The sequence below is a fragment of the Molothrus aeneus genome, chromosome 5 (genome assembly GCF_037042795.1).
Source record: "Molothrus aeneus isolate 106 chromosome 5, BPBGC_Maene_1.0, whole genome shotgun sequence".
NCBI lineage: Eukaryota > Metazoa > Chordata > Aves > Passeriformes > Icteridae > Molothrus > Molothrus aeneus.
The window spans coordinates 35,937,267-35,957,862 of NC_089650.1; the positions used below are offsets into that span (position 1 = coordinate 35,937,267).

A 20,596-nucleotide genomic window follows, 5' to 3' on the forward strand; every position below is an offset into this window, starting at 1 on the left:
CTCTTACCTGTCTTCATATCTGTTTTTTCCAGGATAGTTCCACTTGGATTAGTTCAGCATACACGTGTCATAACTGGTTCATGTAACAGGTTTGAGGATCATAAGAAAAGGTTTTGTAGTCACAATGTTTCAGGTAGACTGCAAATACCTGATTTTTTAACCTACTGTTATTCAAAACCATAATAATGACCTCAGCATTGTTAAAACTCACTAATTCTTAAATCAATTTCAAAAAGTGAAATGTTTTGTTGGTATGAGGAGGAAGTATTGCATCTTTTCAGGTCTTGTAAATGGAGGGAGTGGATGATGCAGGGGTGTGCTGGGAATTTATTGCCTTTTGGAGCAGTAGCTGTACTACTGTGGATGTGTCCAAAAAAGTCACTACAGTCCCTTTAGCACCCTTGTGTACATGCTTTATCAGGTACAGCAGAAGTGCCATGATGCAATTTAATGACAGTGAAATGCAGATGGAAAGGAAGGAAAGTGAAGCAGAAAAAGATCTATATATTGACTTGCAAAATTACTTGCTGTATACTTATTTGTCATGCAGCTTTGAATGCTGCTTGTTTTTCTGTCACTCTATGCCTTCTTTCTTTTGTATTGTCTTTGTAATGTCAATATGAAAGGGAAATGTTCTTCACCACAGATTGTGAAATCTTTTTCCAAAATCAATTCCTCCACTAGGATTTTTTTTTTCTTGGATAGGTATTGTATGTGGGTTTTTAGTTTTTGTTTGTTTGTTTGGGTTTTTGTTTGTTTGGGGGGAGGTTGTTTGTTTTTTTGTTTTTGTGGGTTTTTTGGGGGGGTTTGGTGGGGAGTCTTGTATCTTGTGCTCTTAAATGGCAAAAGGTTATCATTTTATATCTCAGGAAAGGCAGGTAATATTTCTTTTCTGCTGCGATGCAGTATTTGACTGTACTTGAAAGAGTCTTAAGTCTTGAATATGGAATACTGCAGCTTTTTGTATTCAGAAAAGTTGTTTTAGCATATTCTAAAAGGTTTTAAAAAGGGATTAGCTATTATTTTCTTTTCTTGTGAATCCTGGTAAGTATTGGACATATAGCAGAATGAAGTGCTGTGCTTTCCAGGTGGGACAAGAAAATAAATGGTCCTAATAAAATATTGAAAGCTCTGTAAAAAATTGCTTAAGTAGTTTTTCAGTAAAAAGTATGTAGTGTCTGTAGAATATGTGGCCTGCTGGACACTAAAGATTTTTTCCCCCTTCTAATTAGGACACAGGTAAGTTGAACTCCATACCTCATGTGGACATTGAGGTTGAACCATTGTAGAAAGTCTGCACTTGGTACTTAACCATTCATTCTCTGCTTTTTTCCGAATCTGTAATTTTATAAACTGTTTTAATTTTGTCCTGTAAGGATGCTTCATCTTGCAGCAGTGAGTTGTATGTATATATTTTTTATTACTTTAAAATGTTTGTTTAAATATTTTATGTTCTTGAAAGTGCTGAGCTTTGACTTCTATACTTACGTTCTATCCTTCATGGCGTGAGCACAAGTAGTGCAAGTAGTGGTACCTATTACTGCAGGTTGTTTTAGATGAAATTTAAAGAGTTCTGTGGGTTGCTGCAGTGTGGCAGTTTCTAACATTTTAAGCACTTCCATTCAAAGTGTTTTAAGGGTGATTTATATCTTGGAGTACATGGATTTTAACAGTGCTATTGGAGCAATGAAACCTTAAAGAGCTGATTCAATATACCCAGTAAAGAAGTATTGGTTGTGTAATGTTGAAATCATTGAATCATAGAATGTCTTGGATTGGAAGGGACCTTGAAGATCATCCAGTTCCAGCCCACCTGCCATGGGCTGGGACACCTCCTGCTAGACCAGGTTGCTCCAAGCCCTCTCTGACCTGGGATTGGACACTTCTAGGAATTGAGCATCCACAGCTTCTCTGGGCTATGTGTTCCCATGCCTCACCACCCTCACACTGGAGAATGTCTTCCTAATACTTAATCTAATCCTTTTCAGGTTCAAACCATTCTTCCTTGTCCTGTCACTACATGCTCTTGTAAATTTTCTTTCTCCGTCTTTCCTGTGGGCTCCCTTCAGGTACTGGAAGGCCACAATTAGGTGACTCCAAAACCATCTCTTTTTCAGGCTGAACAATCCAAACTGTCTCAGCCTTCCCTCACAGGAGAGGTGCTCCATCCCTCTTATCATCTTGGTGGCCTCCTCTGGACTCTATGCAAGAGGTTGATGTCCTTCCTGTGCTGGGGACCCCAGAGCTGGATGCAGCCCTGCAGGTGGGGTCTCACCAGAGCAGAGGGGCAGAATCCCCTCCCTGGCCCTCCTGGCCAGCCTAGGTATGGCACCTTGCACTTGTCCTTGTTAAGCCTCATGAGATTTCCTCAGGCCATATCTTGATCTTGTCCAGGTCCCTCTCGATGGCATCCTGTCCTTCAGGTGTGTCAACTGCACCACACAGCTCAGTGTTGTCTGCAAATATGCTGAGGGTGCGCTCAATCCCTTTGTCTGTGTCATTAATGACGGTATTAAGTAACACTGGTTAACACTGAGGTGCACCACTTGCCCGTTGAGACTCTGAGCCATTGACCATTATCCTCTGGATGTGACTCTCCAACCAATTCCTAATCCATCTAATAGTCCAGTCATGAAATCTGTCATTTCCCAAAGCCATCCATGTCTTCATATCTTGCAAAGTGAAGGAATGGTATCTGCAAACATAGTAACATGTCAATGTTTTCAGCTTTATTTAGGATAGAATTTTTAAAAGATTTTAAAATCATTTCAGGTCTGTAGAAATACTATTTTAAAAATGGCAGCAATGATGCAGCAAAATATCCAAAGAAGATATGTTTTGTGGTGTGCTCTTCCTCCTTGCTTTTCTGAGTTGACTATCTCATTAATGAATTCACAGTAACTCAGTTTATTTGGATGAACTTTATGTTACCTGGTATGACTCAAGATCCCTCTTTTGCTTGTATGTAATTAACATAAAACCTCAAACTGGAAGTCTGCAATATAGTGTCTCATCACAAAAGCCAGCTAACTGTAAAAGCTGATAATGTTTGTAAAGCACGTTAAGCTCCCTGGGTGAAAGGTACCATAGAAATACAAAGTATTAAGCCAGTAGTTTAATTATAAGATAAGAAGTAATTGAAATTTTCCAACACAGTTGCATGTAGAAGACATTCTGGTGATTTGCTTTGTAATATTTAGGTCAGTGAATTGAGATGTCTTTCTAAATCCTTTATGAATATTCTCTCATTTAAGTGCATTGCTCGAAGGTGTCTGATACACTTATTTGGCTGGCTGATACTGCAGTTTAAAAATACCACATTTCAAATAGGCAGGGAAGTGCTGTATAGAAACCTTTGAAATAACCAACCTTCATCCTTCAAAATGACAGTTATTGTGCTATAATAATTGTAGAAGTACTGAATTTGCTTCAATTGATTTTTTTTTTTGAATAGTAGACTGCCTGTTTAATACACAATGCCTCCAGAATTTTAATCTCCATGTCCCTCTTGTGGTTTACAATTTGGTGCAGATTTCCCTTGAGATATTTTTCCTTGTCTTATGTGTATCTATATAAATACCAAACAGTTTATCATGAGTACTAAATCCTGCTTTCTGGCACTTACTGTGCTGTCAGATAGAATGATTCATGAGGTGAAATCGGTACTTTTATGTGTCATTAAGTCTTGAAAACTTTTGTACTACTTCCATTTACAATAAAAGGTAGCCTGTAACAACTGTATGATATTTTTGACTCTGAAATGTCTAAGACAGATCTTAATGTTATAGTAGTTCTCCCTGTTGCATCTGTTTTGACAGTAGGAACGTGTCAGTTTGGGTGCAGCTTGGATCATCCCAGCATCCCTGCATCTCTTCCCAAGCTGCCTCCATGGTCAGTAATGCTTGATAGAGTGGACACTGTGTGGGACAGGAGGAGGGATTTGAGTCTCCATCATGCTCTTAGACCCTCAGGGGGAATTTCCTCCTTGGTCCCCTGCAGCTTTCTCCTCTTGCAGTCATGGCAACACTGCAGGACCAGAAGCAGCCTTGTTTCCAGCCCAAAACTGTCTTTCATGACTCTGCTGGCAGAAGTTAAAAAATTAAATGGACACCCTACTGCTTTCTGCATGCAGTAGAGCAGTGTTTTAGTTAATTGTTAATTTATCTTTATTAGAAAAATGTAAGCATTGAAATGTTTTAACCTTTTTTTTTTGGCACAATAATCCTTTCTTTTGAAGAGGGAAATCTCTTTATTCTTTCCCTCCCCCTGTGATTTTCTGTCATGGAAGAAGAGCCCTGTCCTGTGGGATGTGGCTGCAGCAGAGTCCGTATTGGCCAAGGTGTGCTGCAGAAACGTGGCAGCCTTTGCCAGGAAGCTGCTGAGCCGAGGAGAGGCACTCAGGCAGTGGTCAGGGGGTGCTTCTAACTATAGTAAAAGCTGATCTCTAAAATGCTACAACTCTGAGCTCATAGGATGCAGAAATTTTTAGGGGGGCCTGAATTTGGCAGAAATGGTAAAAGGTTCTTGTAATTAATGATGTAAAGAGTTTTCAGGTTTAAAATTATAACCTGGACTGGACATTTTAAAACTTGAATGTGAAAACTAGATAAGTTTAGCTGCTCTGAAGTTGTCTGCATGACTGCAAGGATTTAAATGTCAAAATTTAATTTTGAAAATAAGTATCCTTAAAGATTTAAGTTTTGAAGAATTGAACAGATTTGCTGTGTATTTCAGAATGTGGAAGCCTGAGCATGGGGGGCTTGTTTGGTATCTTCATAGCCAAAGGCTGTGGCCTCCATTTTCCCCAGGCGTGCTCTGGGGCTGTGCTGGGAGAGCAGTACACTGCAGCCTTACAGGCCTGCTGCAGCTCAGCACCTCTCTTGTCAAGTAGAGAAACTAAGAGGGCCATTAATTCTCTGAGTTATGGTTTGCAGTGCAGGGTGTCCTCTGAGGGATGCAGAACAGTTTGCCTATGGCATCACACAACTTTAACCGAGCTCTGCCTCTAAGCACCGATTGCAGATGTGCGATCCTGTCGCTTTATAAGGAAAACACAATTTTTGCTATGAAGTTAAGGGGAAATTTCATTGTCCCAAAAGGAAGAAGCCTTCCTGAGGAGAGCCAGCTCTGTTCCTTCTGGCATCCTGGGAAGCTTCCTTAGCAACATTTTTTTCCATACTCTCTATATACTATCAATCCCCCTTGATCTTCCTGCTCATTATCCCTCCCCCGTGCTCTTACCCCCTGTTTCATCCTGAATCCCAGAAGAAAAAAAAATCCACTGCAGCCACCCTGCTGCCATTCCCCCAAGGCTCTTGCTTTTATAAAGCCTGTCCTATGGCCTTGCATCCCAGTTCTGGCTGAGCTGCAAATCCCCTCCCTGGAGGGCTGGAGGGGCTGTAGATCATCGTGCAGGGGTGCAGCAATGCCACAGGAATGAAAACCTTGTCTCTTCAGCATGGTGCATGGGACCAGGTCAGCTGCAGCCAGCCAGCATGGTTGGTATGGAGCGCAAGCAGCGCAGGAATGTGTAATCACTGAGTAGTCTTTATCGGCAATTCCGTTTTGCCTTATGTAATGGATTGAAAATATACTTCCTCACAGTCTAACTCTAAAAATTACAGAATAACAGAATCACAAGGTTGGAAGAGACCTTGAATATCATAAAGTCTAACCCGTTCCCTAGGACCTCAACTAATTATTGCACTTATAAGACAGAGTCAAGTGTAAGAAGTAGGAATTCCGAGTTTTGCTTGGAATGACAAATCTTTCATTATTGTCTATGCATTTGAATTATCTGTTTACATTCTATCTATTTTTTCTAATATTGAGGTGGCCCTGTGTCAGTTGGAATTCAGTCAGGACCTGAAATTTTATTGCCTGCATGCATATTCAGTTGAATACTATCATGCTTCATGGACCATGAAGTTTAGATTGTATCTAGTAAATGAGCAAATGCTTTTTATAAATAATTAGTCTTCTGCTTAATTATAGGACTAGGTTTTCCAGCACATTTGTCATGTGATCTATGTATATGGTGTTGCTGTTTATAATTGAATGTGAGAAATAATCGGCTTTCTAAAAAACTTTTGAGTCAATACTTGCCTTATCACACTGTGCCTGATAGATTTAATTTGCTTTTTACAGAGTTATTGATTAAATAACTTAGAATTCCTTGAGAGAGGTAGTTACCTGGAAACTTAGCCTGCTTCTCCTCTTGAATGCACTAGTAAATACAGCTTTCTAAATGTTACTGTTGACTAATAGTTCACTTAGAAATAATAAACCCAGTCTAAATTAAATATAACATGGTATTTCACTGTAGTAGACACTTTCTCTTGGGTTCATGTTTGATTTATTGCAAAGTAGCTTCTGCTTTTTACATAGTACTTGGAAGATAAAAGGTAATGCGTTTGGTTTATAGGTGTTTCATCTCCAGTTTTTATTGAATAAAAACCCAGCTCTTTTCCCCCCAAGATTGTTAGGGTTTTTGCTGAAAAAAAATATAGACTGGAAAATTACTCAGTCACTTAAAACTATTACAATTTACATTATGGAAACTTTTGAAAGATAAGCAATTGTGGAGGGATAGAATGTAAGAGAATAGTTCAGAAGGCAATCTCATCCCTGAGGAGTTGCAGCTGTACTAATCACCAAAGATTAGGAACGGGTCTGCCCTTCACAGGCCACAGCTGTGTCCAATAAGAAGAGTGCTACAAAAGAGTGGGTTAGCTGGGTGAAGAAAGAGTTAGAGTTTGTTGGTTGTGCTGTGAAGAAGAAGGAGTCAGTGCTGCAAGGAGTTGCCCATGAGAAATCACCGGGAAGGTATGGAACTTTGCAATAAGATGACAACAAGCAGTGATGTGTATGATGCTTATAAGATAGGTGGAGTTTAAGAGCTTTCTTCCTCAAAGAGAAGTTTCCAGTAGTGTCTCTTGGTGCCCTCTGTTTATAAAACCTATCTAAAGTCCCTCTCATGCCAGGCATCTGCAAGAGCAGCTTCCTTGCACTCATCCCAGCCTCCTGTTCCTGCCACTACCGCACACTTTCCCCTCTGTCTTTTGTAGGTGATCCAGGACAATTACTAACCAGTGTAACTACCTGGCATGTTTCCTTCCTTTTTGTTATATAGTTTCCATCTTTTGGATGACGCAGTGCTTGGATATCTGTTTATGTAAACTAGCAATATCAAGTCTCATTTAGAGTTGGAATTAGTAACTGTAATCCCTCATCTTGTAGTAAACACTAATATGGAAGCTTATTTTTCTTTAAAGGCTATTTAAATGTTTGTTTTAAAAATAAAAGGTTGTATGTCAAGTGAGAAATTTTAAATTATAATTTTATTTTGTGCATCAGGTAATGTTTCAGCTTTGGTTTTTACTTGCTTTTCCAAGTACCACCTACTGGTATTCTTGAAGCTTTCTTTGGTAAAATTTGCCACTCCAGAAAATAAGGCTATACATGCTTCCATTTATGGGAAACTCCATAAAAAATGAAAACCAAAAAGAATGAAAATTAATTGTGTATTTTGCAAGTTTATTATTTGGTTAAACGTGTGTCCTGTTACAGATCAGGATATCCTCTGGATTTTTTTTAATGAAAAATTCTTATTAGAAGAACTCAGCCATATTTTGTCCCAGTTGCAGTAGTACTGTGTGTGCAATTTTTCTTCTTTATTTGACAAATGTGCTACTGATCTGATGTGCATTTGATCACAAACCTTGGCTTAAAAAAGAGAGAAAAGCAGTTTTTTTCTGAGGTGGTTTTTCTAGCAGCTCAGTTTCAAGAGCCCATGGAGCTTTTTTGTCCTGATTTTGGAATTAGGTTGAAGTGAAGTGGTGATTTTGTGGGGACTGTTAGCAAAATCTCAGAAATCACAGCAAGAGGAGAGGGCATTACAGATCCTGCTACCCTGGGCTCAGTGGGAAGGAAAGGCTGCTGCTCCTCTCCACTGCTCTGTACTAGTCCCTCCAGTGGAAAACCTGATGGCTTTCACCACACATCTGACAGATAACTGTGGCTCTAGCAGGTCAGAGAAGCCTTGTGCTTGGTCTCTAGTACTGGTTGGTATTCTGGCTGACTCAGCAGAGTTTGTTACTTATGTTCTTCTATTTCCTGTGGAACGTGTGAGTTAGGCAAACCCATACGATTTCTCTCAAGTAAATAAATATGTCTGCTTTCAGAGCTCACAGCATGCACAGCAAAGAAATAATAGATTGAGAAAACTGACATGTATAGTTGAATCTGTGTTGCCATGATTTCCTCAAAACATTTGATTTCCTGCAAACCTTGGCAGTATAAATCTGAGCTCTTAGAAGATGCTTGCTGATTTTATTTAATATTTTATTTTTAATTGTTAAAATTTTTTTCTTCTCTGGTTCTCAGCTTCTGATAAATCACCTATTTCTACTATTAAGTCTAGCAGCTTTTTTGTCTCATTCCTTTCATCCTCATTTTGAATCTTTGAGGAATGGATTTTGCTGGTCCCTGCAGTGCTGGGCATTGTTCTCCATATGCTGAAATGCCATTGTTTTCTTACAGTTTCAGAGTAATGAAATCTTCGAAAATGATGGGAAAGTCTACTGACATATCTGGATAAAGATGATGATAAATAGGCTGCAGTACAACAACCCAGGTTGGAAATGTTTTTGTGGTTCAGGTTAAACAGGATAACTTTCTTTCCTTGGTGCTGTCCTGAGCACAAGGCCTGTCCCTTTTACTGTCTCAGTACTGTAGGACAAATAGTCGTGGTATCATAAATCCCTCTCCAGAAGCAGTGATGATCTTGGACATTTTGTATCATTTAAAAAACTTTCAAACATTTGTTTTTACTCTATAGACTGTGTTTACAGATTGACATACAGAAGCTGTTTCTGAACTACAGAAGTAAACACATTGTGCAAATTTTTTTCCCCCAGGAAAAGGAATACATAGTTACTGTGTGTCTTTACAGCTTTATTCAATTTTCATATATGTTGTTTCTGAGCATTCTAGATCTAATTTGTTGTGCACCCAGAAATTTTGACCTGCAAATTTAATGTGGCTGTTCTGTATTATGTATTGTTCCCCTCCTTTCTCCACTACCTGAGTTTCATCTCTCTCTTCTTTACATCTTTCATATATGAACATCTTAACACCATCAAATAAATCATGGCTTTGCTTCTGGCAGATTTCCAGTGTGCTCTATTCTGCCAGCTGCTGGAAGCACTGGAGGAAAAAAGAGTGTCAATCTCATCACTCCATTATTCAGCATGGGATGAGATTTTAAGCATATCAGAATCTATGTGGTAGGACTTAGTGACCTCCTGTTTCAGTGATGCTGTCTTGTCATGGCTAACAGGCTCCTGAATGAAAAAGCCAGTGAATGAGAGCATCTCTCTTGCAAGGAAGGGCTGAGGGAGCTGGGCCTGTTCATGTTCTGGCATGACTGAGAGGGGACCTGATCAATGTTTACAAGTATTTGAAGGGAGAGTGTCAAGAGGATGGATCCAGGCTCTTCTCAGTGGTACCCAGCAATAGGATAAGAGGCATTGGGCAGAGACTGATGCACAGGAAGTTTCACCTGAACATAAGGAAGAAGAACTTTACTGTGCTGGTGACTGTGCACTGGAACAGGTTTCCCAGAGAGGTTGTGGAGTTTCTCTTGCTGGAGTTATTCAAGAACTGTCTGGACACAATCCTGTGCAATGTGTTTTGGGATGATCCTGCTTGAGTAGGGAGGTTGGACCAGATGATCCACTGTGGTCCCTTCCAATCCGACGCACTTTGTGATTCTGAAAAGCAAATAACAATCATGAAGTATAGCAGTTGGATCGCTGAGCATAAAAACTAATGAAGCCTGACTTCATTAATTGTCAGCACATTAACCGTTCTGGCCCCTTTCTTCCCTTGCCAAACTCCTGTCCAGAATAGGGCAAAAACTTCTCCCAGCTGCATCCTGAAACCTGCGCCTTTTATGAGAGCTGGCAGGTGCAGCAGCCAGTGACTGGCAGTCAGATGATGCCAGCACTTAACAGGTTGTGCAGCAGCTCCTCCGTTGCTCTGTGGAGGCTGCAGGTACTGACACTTTCCAGCAGCTGATTGTTGTTAAATTTATGGAAGCATAATTATTTTGAAGGGTTTTTGTCCCTTGTAGAATTAAACTAGAATCAGTCAACAGGCTTAGAGAGTGCGTGGGCAGATAATGTGATAAAATAAGCTGAATTCCTTTGTAAACCATATAGATAATAAAAAAAAAAAAGGATTTTACATGAAGTTCTTAAACTGAGTAATTCAATTTATTCCAGAGTGACAGGAAAACTTCATAGTACTTTAAGATCGTAACTCATGGGTGTAGTGAAGGATTGTCCCTAACATGAGAGTTTTGTTTCCTAAGTAGGTGTGTGTCATGGTTTGACACTGGCACAATGCCAGTGCCCCCATGAAGATACCTTCTCCCTGGTTTCGGCTGTGAGATGTGACCAGGAATAAGCAAAGCAGGCTCCTACTTAGGGAAAAAGAACCAGAACTTTATTAACTACTCTACAACTACAGATAAAAAGGAACACACACACAGGGAAAATGAAAACTTCACAAGTGCATTCCCTCCTCCCCCCACCAAATTTCCAACACAATACATTTGGTTCCTCAAATCACCAACTCTCGGTCCAGCACCACCTTTTAGACAATCAATCCTCAGTTCATCAAGAGGAGAGGAGTCCTTCTTGTACCATGGGCTTCCCCTGGAAACACAGCTGAAGCCTCGTGTGTTTCTGTGTCACTCGTGGCACCGCCCGGAGTACATCTGCCGTCGTGACTTCTTCCTTTCCATGTCCAGTGCTCTCACCACTGAACATGGACCAGAACTGCTTCTAGGGTTGTCTTTTTTAAGGATGCTCTGTTCCGTTCCAAAAAGGCACAGTCTCTCCTTTGGGACACCTGTCCCCACAATCTCTCCTTTGGGACACCTGTCCCCCCCATATTTTCACCCCCTGGGGCCGAGGGGCATCAACACTGAACCCTCTTGGTTCTGAGGCCATTGCCTCCCCCTAGAATGCAGTCTCTGTATCACAAGGAACATGGTTCTGTCTATGGCTATACAAAAAGAGTCCAGCAAAAGCCACTCCATCATCTCTTCCCACTAGGATTCTTCTCTATTCTTCTACTATCTCTCACTCGCCCAGACTTCTCTCACACTGGCCCATTTCCTTCCTCATCTTCCACTCTATCTTCTAGAAAAGGTCAATGTTCTGTAAAGTTCTCATTCTCCAAAAAGGGGTTAAAAGCTCCTACAAGCGGCCGGCTGAACCCCCCCCTCTTCTCTGTCCCAGCCGTGCTGCCAGCACAGGCCCATGTTTATCCAGTCTCAAGGTTACAGTCCCAGGCAGCGGCTCTCTCTCTCTCTCTCTCTCTGTGTCTCTCAGGGGGGGCTGCCCGATGGCTCCCGGTGTCTCTCTCTCTTTCTCTCTCTTCCACCCTTCCACCCCCGGGCTCAGGCCTACCTCTCTCGGCCTCATGGCTTTCCTCTCCCCCTGCCCAGCCAGCAGCTGGGCCGGGGCAGAGACCCGAACTCTTTCCCGCCGGAAACCCAAGAGGGCCCTCCCAGGGGAGAGCTCTGCTTTTAACTCCGTGTTCTCAGAGGCGTGTCCATGTCTCAATGGTCAGGTTAAATGCCAATATTAAAGTCTGAATATCCATTGGCCAAAAACACAGCATCTCAAAAAACACATTTCCTGTCAAACCACCACAGTGTGATTTCATCCTTCTTAATAGTTTCATTGCTGGTCTAGAATAGAAAGTTACCTGACACTTACTGGTGGGAGTGACCTCTTATATGAGGGTGAAAAATAGGTAACCTTTAAACATATTTCTGTAGCTAGTGTGTATTTGAGAGTTTTGTCTGTACTTTATCATCAGATATAAATCTTAATGCTGGATGCAGACATCATATCTGATAGCAGAATTTTGGAAGCTTCAGAAACAGGCTGAGGTGGAAATCTTGAAGATCTATGTAACTGAAGCTTCAGAAAGAGAGCAAGTCTTCCTGTAACATTTCTGTTCTCTATCTGATAATCTGCTAGAAAATGACATAACCTTCCTTTCATCAACTAAAAGTAGTCAGCCACAACGAATGTGCTTCCCCAGTGGAAGTTGTTTTGTAAAAACAGACAGACAAAAAAACCAATTTCATGTATATTTATCCTCTACAGTATCCTCAGCGTCCTGATTTGCTCAGTTCAGTAATCACAAAAATTATGCTTTCTACTTTGGTATTAAGGGTCAAATATAAATTGCTTATTTTCCATACACCTGTCTTCTTACCTCTATTCTGTGACCTAAAGCCACACCTCCCAACCTCCCCCAAAACAACCAAGAAACACAATTTTTGTGGGTAGTATCTGCATATCATAGAATCATAAAATGTTGAGGATTGGGAAGGACCTTAAAGATCATCTAGTTCCAGTCCCACTGCCTTGTACGGTAAGAGTTGCAGCATGCAGATTGATATGTCATGATTTAATTTCCAAGCTCATGCTGCTGATTCACTCTTTCTGTTATGGTCTGCCTTCACTTGGTGGGTGCTTCCTGTAGCCTTGTAGTATGCTGGCTGTGGTGTAATAAATAGATGCCCAAGTGAATGGACTTGCCCCAGGGTAACAGTGCACTTGTGGTGATACATATCATAGGTTGCAGATCACATTCTGTTCCTACTAGGTTGTTTTTGTAGCTGTACCATTAATGTATTTTGGACTGCCTGTGCCCTGAGATGCTTACAGTCTGTATTTGCTTTGATAGTGTGGATGAGCTGCCACAGGAAGCCTTGCTTTTTGGATAGAGGCTACTGTTAGTATATGACACTTTATTTTGACCTTATATGCCTGTTGGGCAAGTCAGCTTCACTTGTTATTGCTTTCTTCCTTGAGGGTAAAGCAGTTTTCATCTCTTGGGATGTGAAGTCAGCTTCTGGAAACTTATAACAGCCAAATAGGAACTGTAGTTGAAGGGGAGCAAAATGTGTTTATGGACTGCAGAGGGCAAATACAAGGAAAAAATACTTTACACCAGATGTGCCCCTATCTTCTGGTTGGATAGAGTCACCCTAGCAGTACTGGGGTATCAAGCTTAGCATTTATTGGCCTAAAGGAATGCTGGTGCGAGTAGGGTATGGTGTGAAGTTGAAGTGTAATAGTGATGTTAGCTAGTTGCTCTAGGTTTTCTGGATGCACATCACTGCGCTGTGGGCGAAGGCTGTCAATACTTACTCAGGGCAGCAGCTTTTGAGAGGCAGAGCTGGAACAGTTGATGCTGTAGCAGCTGCATGCAGATATTTAGGCCATGACTTTTTAAACACTGGAAAAAGCCAGTCTGCTTATTGAAAGGACAGCACTTGAATGAGAACATGGGGAAAATTGCTCCTAGTTTGCCTAAGGACACTGTCCTGTGTCATTTGGGAACTATTCCTGACTTTTAAAGCAATTGGCTCTGCAGCAGTGAAGCTGTTTCTGTCCATGCCGTAACAACGCGGGGAGGAAGCTGAGGCCACTGAGCAGCTCTGCAGCACTGATGTGGAACAGTGGCCTCCTGACACTTGTGTAGGCTGAGTGCTGTGTCCCTGGGGCTGCCTGGAGCTGCAGCCTGCAGGGGTGCTGTGCACCATGCACGGGGCTGGCTGCACCCGCACCGGCATGGGGGCGTGAGCCTGGCAGGCAGGGTGTGTGGTCCTCACATTTGCTCTGCTTGTTTGGGTGGGCAAGCCCTCCACTGCAAAACCTCAGCAAAAGGAAGGGCATAAAGTGACTGCCCATCTCTCATTTACTGTCTGTCCATATCTGCCCCTTGAGCATTTCTTTTCTCTTTTATGAGGAATAACTCTCCTCATAATCCCATCAGAGGCAATACACTGAAGGGTGATGTGGGTTTGGTGGGTCTGTGATTTCATTTGTTCAGTATTTCTTGCCAACGCTTTGGATGACACCCTTGTTTGTGCACTTTGTTTCAGTTGTCATCTAAATAACACATTTGTGGTTAAGACATTTTAGAGATGTTTGACCTGCTTCAAACTTCATTTTCATTTTGGGTTGCAGAAAACTCTGGTTTATCATTTGACTGGGCTTTGCAGGACCATGTGTTTGGCTGCCCCCTCAACCAAGGATGGAATTTTGTAAACTCTTGCTGGGGCCAGGTACACTTTGGCTTCCTATAAAGCACACACACTGGTCCCTGCAAAGCATGTGTGGGCTCCTGCACCTTTCCTAGAGAGTGTTTAGTGTGCAGAGGTAACACTTGCAGAATTGCTAGAGCTGTCTGAGAAAATTAAGCCAGGTGTTTTGAGTAGTTCACCTGCAAAATTCCTGTTTTCATTGTTTCCACCAGCTGTGGTCTCAGACTAAGCCATGCAGGATTTAGAAATTGTTGGTCATATGAGTTTAAATACATAAAAGCACAGGAAATGTTCTCGAAAATTCTTGTCCTCAAAAATAAAATTCTGATTGTGTTTGTAAAACTGTAACTTAATTTGGTAAGGGAATTTGGGAAATTCAAAGCAGTTTAAGGATAGTTAGTGTAGAGCCAAAAGCCCACCCTGTGTTATCTTTCAGGTCACTTGGGTTGTAGATGCATCCATGCATCTCAGTGTTTGGTTTGATGGCCTGGCAGCAGAACCACATTTAGAAAGCTTTTGTGAAGTGACATAATTTCAAGGAGAAGTGGAACTTCTCAGTATTGCATTCAAATGAACTAATGGTGATTCACAGTGTGCTGGGAATAATGAATGATGCTTTTCTCATCAGGTACCATGTACCTAGAGAAGAGGCATGGGAGAGTGTGAGAGCATTCTGCAGCATGGCATAAATTACCATTAAATTATGCTTTGATGCTTTTCTATTAGTATTATTTCTGCATGTCATATATTAAATACATGATAATTACATATTTGGGGATGAAATGTGTTTTAATATCCTGTCTGATGTTCTCTTTGGAAAAAAAGAAGGTAATATTTTTAGCATTTTGATTTGCTGTCAGATCTAAGAGTTAGGGATATTGTCATAGAATCAAAGGTAACAAAAAGTACAGACAACAATAAAACAAAATATTCAGCATTTTCATAGAATGGCTTTCTTCTGGATGTTCCCTTTGAGCAATTAAGCTGAACAGAAATGAAAAGGAGGGTAAAACTTAATTAGCTACTGAAACATGGTGGAGTCTGAGTTTATTCAGTTCTTTAAGGCTGTGTCTCTGGTCAAGCATGAGAACACAATGACCCCATTTGGTGTTTGTAGTAGAGACATAAAGTTCTGTTCAGTATTTTTGTTTGGTTTTAAGCAAAAGTTAGTTTTCTCTTAGACAATCTAATTTTCCATTAGGCAGAACTTAAGCTGTGTTCAAGATTATTTTTAATTAAAAGAAAGTGCTTTCCTGTAAATTTAAAATGTGACATTTTCATCCGAAGTCACTGCTTGTTTTTTTTGACATCCTGGCACAACGGATATTGCTCACACAGACTCACACATGGAGTCAGGCAGTTCTCTGGCTGTGGCTGGCAGAGCTGCTGATGCTTCACCACACCCTGATCCCTGGGGCTGTACATCCATCCGCTGCCCTTGGGGAAAGCCAGCTCCTTCCCTGTTAGTGGCATGGCTGAACTGCAGTTCAGCAGCTTTCTTTGAATAAATAAAAACACCTGAAATTTCCCTTTGGTTCTACCAAGAGAGCAGTTTGATCTGTAACTGAAACTGTAAATGTTTGGAAAAACTAGAAATGTGGGAAAATGAGCTACAGTTCCTGAGTCTGCATTGCAAGCCATTATCGATGCTTTGGTGGGTACCTAGGAATTTGTAGCAGCTAACAAACATCTGGTCATCTTCCACGCATTTGCCTAAGCTTACAGTTTCCTCCTTTGTGTGTGTTTTGTTGGTTTGAGGGTTTTGGTTGGTTGGGTTTTGTTGTGTTTTTTATGTTTGCTTTGGTTTTTCGTTTGGGTTTTTTCCCCTCTTAAGATCTAGTCTTCACAAATGCTTTTTTGAAAATAAATGATGCCACCTTGCCAGGTGTACGTATAAAATAAGGAGTGGGAAGTTGTAAAGGGCTAAATATTTTACTCTAGTTTTCCAGGATCCTTTGTTTTGTTGCCTTCTGCTAGTCTTTGCCTCAAAAACCGTGCTTCTTTTCCCTTTATGTCTTTTCATCCTTTTTAAATTCAGTGGCATTCTTTTGCCATTTAATATGTTAAATTTTCACATATAGGAAAGTGTGGCCAGCTTGACTGCTCTTTCTTCTGCAGGGTAGTACATAATGTCCAATGTCACTTTCTCAATTATCACCTAAACTTTACAGGAAAATCCATACACTCCACAGTTGTTGAGGCAGGCTTGTGCTGGCCTGTTAAGTCTTGCTTTATGGAGGACTGCATTCACTTTTTGTCTTAATGGTCAGGAAGCATCAGATGGCCTTACCATATTTTGTAATTCTGTATAGTAGTAATGATTAACATAAACTGAAAGAGAAAATGCTGGAAATAGTCAGATTCAAATACTATGTTGAAAACCTTATTTACAGTGGGATTTTTCTTTCTTCCTTGTAATAAGAGGGAAGAGTGCAACTGCCTAATATTTCATTACACTTTTTTTGCTTTGTGTAAGTTGAATTTGTGACCATAATCAGAGGTGTAGTGTGTGTTAACTAAACAGTTATAAGTAAGAGATGGGGTGACCATATAACTAATTTGGGCAAATCAGAATATTAGAAGCAGTGAACCTTGCTTATAATAATTTACTGCAATGCACATATGTGCAAGGGGTAAATACACATTTAAATTGTCATTGTGTTGGGTAGGCAAGAATTACAGAGCCTTCTCTGAGATTGCAGGGAGTGAAATCTCGGATGCTTTGATCAAAAAAGTCCGTGTACTGTCCAAATTAGTCCTTTTAGTCTTTGGCTTGGTAGTTTATAGTGTTACTAGAGAAGTATCTGAAAGTGCCTGGGAGCCTTTAGGTGATGCGCTAGAGCAAGTATGTGGCATAGGTGTATTTTGCTTTGTCTTCGAAATGGTGAAGTACCAAAAAATCCCAATGCCTTTCCACTCAAAAAAAAAAAAAAAATCCCCAAAAAAACAAACAAAAAACCCCCATAATTTCATAGGCTTAAATGTAAATAGTAATTCTGTGATGTGATTAAAGAGGGTAATTGACACGGTGTTTGTGTGATGCAGAAAATTTTATTCCAAAGATAAATGAATAGTTGTTGGCTGTGGTGATTTGAGTGTGGCAGGATGCCAGGTATCCACTGGAGCTCCTCTGTTGCTGCCCTCTGCAAGTGGACAGAGGATAGAAAATATAACAGAAGGCTGATGAATTGAGATAAGGACAGGAAGAGATCACTTATCAATTACTGTCATGGGCAAAGCAAACTTAACTTGTGGAAATTGATTTATTACCAATCAAATCAAAGCAGAGTAATGAGAAGTTAAACAAATCTTAAAAACGCCTTCCCCCATCTGCTCTGTCTTTTTTGGGTTCCACCTTCTCCCTCTCAGTGGCACAGGTAGAATGGAATGGGGGTTATGGTCAGTTCAGTACAGGTTGTTCTGCTGCTGTTCAGGGAGAGGAGTCCTTCCCCTGCTCCAGAGCAGCGTCTCTCCCACAAAAGACAGTTCTCTGTGAAATTCTCAAATGTGAGTCATTCCCAAAGGCTACAGTTCTTCATGAACTGGTCTGGAGCTGGTCCCCCACAGAGTGCAGTTCTTTAAAAACGCCTCTCCTCGTGTGAGTCCTCCACAGAGTCAAAGGTCCTGCCAGGGCACTTCTCCAGTGTGGGGCTCTTCCCTTCATCAGTCTGCAAGTCCCTGCCTGGAGCTGCTCCAGCACAGGCCTCCCATGGGTTCACAGTCTCCTCTCAGGAATCCACCTGCTCTGGTGTGGGCGTCCTCCACAGGCTGCAGGTGGATCTCTGCATCCTCATGGTCCTCCATGGGCTGCAGGGGCACAGCTGCATCACCATGGGCTGCACCACAGGCTGCAGGGGAATCAGCTCCAGCACCTGGAACACCTCTTGCCTGTCCTCCTCTGATCTTGCTGTCTACAGAGCTGTTCTTCACAATAATTTTTTTTCCTTAAATATGATATTCCAGATCATTACTACTATCTCTGATTGGCATGCTTGGCCTTGGCCAGTAGTGTGTCTGTCCTGGTGCTGTCTGGTGTTGGGTCTGTCAGACATGGGGGAAGCTTCTGGCAGCTTCTCACAGAAGTCACCAGCCCTGTAGTCCCCTGCCACTAGCAAAACCTGGGAATGCAAACCCACTACAGTGGTGTAGACATAAAATCCTGAGTTAAGCGTTTTGGCAGACTTGTATGTGTTGTGATGTGTAAGAACAAAAACGGTGGAAAAAACCAGAACTGATACCTCTGCAAAACTACATCTCCAGATCTGGCCTGTGGCTGTCCTCACTTTCACTAGCCTGCACCTCGTCTCCAGCTGGTGCCCTCAGTCTCTGGGTCAGCTGCGGGTCAGATTTCCCTCCTGCTGCTTTTTGTGCTTTGCTAAAAGGTTTTTACTGTAGAAGAGGGAAGCTCAGGGGCTCCCTTTCTTTGAGCAGACCTTCTGACCCCAGAAAGCCCCACTGCTTCCTGGCCCTGCTGGTGCTGCCTGAGGAGGGGACTTCTCCTGCATATGCCACTGGGTCCTGTGGTGGCTCCTGCTGCTCTGCTGCCCCGAGAGACCCTCTGTTTTTGAAACCACACCCGTGCTCATGTTGCCTTGCCACCGCTTCTTCTTAGACTTCCATGAGGATGAGGGGGAAAAGGTGGACTGGTTGGAAGAAGGGACTTTCCTGCCCTTCCTCTGGGGGCATTGGAATGTCTCAGTCCAGGAGCTGCCCCTTTATCTTGATGCTCCCTTAAGGACAGTGGGTACCCCAAGAGCTGCTGACACAATGTATTGGGCTAGCACAGGTCTTTCAGGGAGAAGCAGAAAGGCTTTGTCTCTCTGTGGTGCAAGTCAACAACAGTGGTCTTAAAAAAAAAGTTAGAATATAGAGGTTTTGTTATCTATATTACTCCATGTATTTTTCCTAAAATAATTGAGAAAGTGTCATCTGTGTCTGGGGAGGTGAGGCATTTGATCCCAGATCTGTGCTGAAAAGAAGTTGGGCATCCATTCAGACAGAGGATGTAAGAAAGTCTTGTGACTCTTATCTAGTGCTGGGTTACACCATTTTTGTTTTGCTGTACTGTTTTCTTCTTAGCAATTTTTATGAAGGGTCTTCTGTATTTTGTAAGACTCATTAGTGGCGGTGCAAGTAAAACAGAATTGATGGGAGATGGGATCTCTGACCTAAGGAAATCTGTATCATGCACTTAAAAATACAGAAGGAAATTAATGTGCTTGACTTCATAATGGATAAAATGTATGTAGAATATGTGGAAATTAATTTTTTAAGTGGATAAAGGCATTCCAAGTGAATAAAGTATGTATGCATATTTGCCTCTGATAGTAAGGTCTATTGGATGCTTTTTCTCTAGACTGAATCACAGAAGTTTACAACATTTTTACCTGATAATATGTTTTCCCTTGGTAGAAATCATATAATAAAATCTCAAATTGGGATAATTTGATACAGCTAAACTAGAAATAAATGAAAACTGACAAATCTGTCATAAACTGTAAGTTTTAATAGAAGTTTAATATAAGCTTTCATGACTTTGTCAAAACCAATAATGTGTCAGCAGCTAGCTCTAAAGCTGTATGTTGTACTACAGGACTGCAGAGGTTAACAGGTTTTTAAGACCCAGCTGTGAAGTTATATATGTTTTAAAATGCCTTTAGCAGAAGGCACTTTATAATCAATTAATGGAAAGATGTTGTATGTTGATACTTGTTTGAAAAGAATGTTATTTTATAGCTAATGTAATAATTCCGTTATTGATATGCATTACTGAATATGACAGTGGTGACTGGATAGAATTTGGGCAGGAAGAAAGTAACAACCACATTCTGTTTCTATCTGTTTCTGTCTCTTTCTAATGAAATTAATTCAGTGCAGGGCATCCTTATAATAGATAAAGCAGAAAAAAACCATAAAACGTAATGAGACTTTCAACATTGCACCACAATTCTTGTTTCATAGGTGACACACATAGAATATCAAAGGTTTTGTGACTGACAACCTATAGAGATGTTGGGATATCATGGCTTTATTGCAATCAGATTAAGAGAAATACTTCTGTTAAAATAATATTATGGAATTATGATATTGCTTCATGGGAATCTTCATTAAAATTCAATGCAATCTATGTGACTTCAAGGAGAGTTATATTGAGTCAAAAGAATAAACTGACTCAGTAAAAACATTTCTGGATTTAAAATTATTAAATTTAATTTTTGACACTTGGAGCCACCACAGAAGAGAAAAAACCAAAGTGTTTTCCAGAGAGACCAAACAAGGAAAACTCAGGTCTCGAGGTGACTCAAGGACAATTATATGTGCACTAACTGAAGTTTTGTACCAAGCTAAGCAAATTTGACGCGATCCCTTGATTACTGTGGAAGTGTTGTTGATACTTGGCTGTTTTTTTGGGATGAGAATTTCAGGAAATTATGGCTTAAAAAATAAAATAGCAAT

At 41.0% G+C, this 20,596-nt stretch overlaps 1 protein-coding gene and 1 long non-coding RNA gene across 2 annotated transcripts in view; one reads left to right on the top strand and one right to left on the bottom strand.

The window, feature by feature from the left end:
- Positions 1-20,596, top strand: part of GRIP1 (glutamate receptor interacting protein 1) — a 310,641-nt gene that overhangs the window by 31,653 nt on the left and 258,392 nt on the right. The window lies entirely within an intron of this gene.
- LOC136556869 (uncharacterized) lies at positions 9,570-11,559 on the bottom strand. The gene is made up of 2 exons (XR_010783710.1): positions 11,481-11,559; positions 9,570-9,773 (listed from the first exon to the last, which is right to left on the bottom strand). It is a non-coding gene; the product is annotated as an uncharacterized lncRNA (long non-coding RNA).